We start from the raw sequence: 2,960 nt of genomic DNA on the forward strand, positions 1-2,960 counted from the left end.
GCTGCCTCCTGGCCCTTGAAGCTTGCGCGTAATTTGACCCCATGAATTTGTGAAAAGAAAAGATTGCAAAAGGACATCAGATGAACAGATCAGCTGTTGTGTCAAAGATATGAACAAAGGACTCGCACAATTATAGTTACGTAGATATTTATTAATAGACCTATTTAAGAAAATAAAAACATAAAGGCCCTAATAACGAGCGATTTACATTTTAACACGTTCTGAACAGACAACGCCGTATTAAAAACGCGTAGCCTAGCCTACTTCGTGTTATGGATGTTTTAGGAAACACCCGTATAAAAGAAACGAACGTTCGTAGCATAATATCGGGAACGCTTTCTATAATTATAGAGAAATGGGCCCTGTGAGGTTTGATTTTCATTGATAATTATGCATTCACTCGTTATCGCCCCCTGCTGTCTGATTTGTGCATAACATGTACAGATTAAAGAGCAGCTGTTAAACATATGGCAGCCCATGCTTTGTTTATTGTTTTCTCTTTTGATGTCAATCAGATTACTTTTTCATTTGACACTGTTTTGTTATGCATTGTCTCCATTCCACAGCTTTGTCATTGATTATGAAATCAGAATACCAGATCACTTCGTGAATGTAAAATATATTAAAAACAAAAACAAAACAAAAAAACAATAAAACAATAGACCTATGGCCTATTTGGATTTTCATTACAATTGTTAGCAGGACTTTCAAATGAAATGTAATAGAAAATATTATAATTTTCATATTCTCTAAGGTAGGGGATGCTTTGCCACAGTTATTAATTTTAAATTAAGTCTGACTTGCCTGCATTACCGTAAGGCTGGAACAAACGTAGGCCTATATCAGTTGTGGCATCGTTCTTTCAGCCACTACCATATGCCCAAGAAACGGAAGAAGCCTTGAAATAATTAAGCCATATACGCTTGAGGCTTTAAATGAGAAGGCTATGCCACAAATCTTCGTGTGCTCCAGACTGCAAGCTGTAGGCTACTCGTAGATTCAGTGAAAACCGACAACATAGCCTAATTTGGTCTGTATGCCTCTTCCATTTGAGACAGTCTATGACATGAGGATGTCCTCAGATTATTATTACTATTTTTTTAAATACTTTCTTGCCTAAACGGCATTTAACACCAAATCATTTAAAAATTAACCAGCTCTTATGTCTTATTAGGCCTTCTTGTGCCCCTTTTAACGTTGACGTTAACGTCGCAACGAACATTCACACCCGTTAATAAAGTTATTAATTAAAGTTATAGGCTAATTGTCAAACGAATATTAGGCCTACGCATATAGGCTTTTGGGGGTTTATCTTCATGGAACATGCAGCCAAATGTTCCTGTCTTTGCTTTCTTGTAGTCAATTTAGTTCCCATAAAATCTGTCCCAATTCACTTTGTAAACAGAAGCATGAACGTCAACGTGATTTTTAATTGTTGAAAACAGTTCTACCATGTTTTATTTTACTTCTTTTTTTATTTTTGATAAACGTATAATATTTAATAAATAGTTTTATTGGTTTATTTAATTTAGCCTATTTTTTATTAACTTTTTGTAGGTCTATTAACTTTTTATTTTTTTAACGTATCTTTTTTTAATTAACTTAATAGCCTACTAAAATATTGATTTACAGTCTTATAGGCTTACACGCATTACTTTTGTAATTTATGACTGTTGAACACATCATCGAATGGGAGGGGTTTTGAATTGTAAATTAATTGAAACAACACGGTACAACAAGGGAGTAAACACAAGGGAGCGCGGTCCTCTCAGCGCGCGCTGGCACCCACACACCCAAAACCCACATCTTATTTAATGTGTTATTGCCTAGCACGAGAGATTAGTCTCGGTGAAAGCTAGTTTTATTCAACCCCGTCAACCATTGTGCCCTTGGGCGTCAATGACCCTGGCCGTCAATGGTCCACTTCAGCGCTCATTCATCACTGTGGAACATGGATACGTGAAGTGGCAGGTTCTGTTTTCACAGGGGGATGTAGCCGTTGGCTTGGTCAGCACTTGTCGTCCTGTTGTGGGTCACTAACAATGTGTTCATGCCTCACCTATAAATGTCTATTTCTCAATAATCCTGACGTGGTCCGTCTCGGAAAATTCTTTGAAGCCAAAAACACCACTGGCATGTGATCAGTCAGACTTTGTCAGACTCAGCAGGCTCTACACATGCATTCACCTGAGACATTCTCAAAAGGAACGCATCAGTAAACAAACAGGCTTTTTCCTTTGAAACGGACCACAAGTATGAATACACATTTTTTATCTCATAATGCGAATATGTTAGCAATTATACAGTCTGAGAAGAGCAAGCGGCACTGCCTTGACAAAAATATTCTGCATCTAGTTGTTTCGTCACTCATCCGTGTATCTCCATCGGTTTCTGGTAACTAGGATCATCACATGAACATGTTTTGGAGTATTTTGGATTATTTAGAGAGAGTTTTTTGTTTTGTTTTGTCTTCTCTCATTCTATTCAGTTTCCTGTTTGAAGAAGCATGTGTCAAGCCTTGTTTATCCTGTGTGAAACTTGCAGTCATTGTTCTTTGCATGAGTTACAGAAGCTGAATTTGCATTTTGAAGGTGTAAAGCTCACTTGTGAAAAACCTTCTAGGACTTTTATACAGAGAATCAAAAGTAGAAAAGAACGAGATCTTAATGGTCAGCACCCACAAGCTGAGGATATTAACAAAAACTATATGCATTTCATTCAGATCCCTTAGACCAGTTTGTAATCAGAACTATCTTGTAGAATTTAAATAGCTATAAAATTTAAATAAGTACAGTTATCATAAAATACATTCATTACAATAAAAAGAGAAAAAAAAATAATAATAATTTGGGATCCCTGACTGAAGGCGTAAGAATGCAATCGATAATTTGGAAATGCAACTGTCAATCAAGAACAGGCACGCCTCCTTTCACCTGCTCACTCCGACTTAAAGGAGACAA

Source organism: Megalobrama amblycephala, linkage group LG22 (genome assembly GCF_018812025.1).
Source record: "Megalobrama amblycephala isolate DHTTF-2021 linkage group LG22, ASM1881202v1, whole genome shotgun sequence".
Classification (NCBI taxonomy): Eukaryota; Metazoa; Chordata; class Actinopteri; order Cypriniformes; family Xenocyprididae; genus Megalobrama; species Megalobrama amblycephala.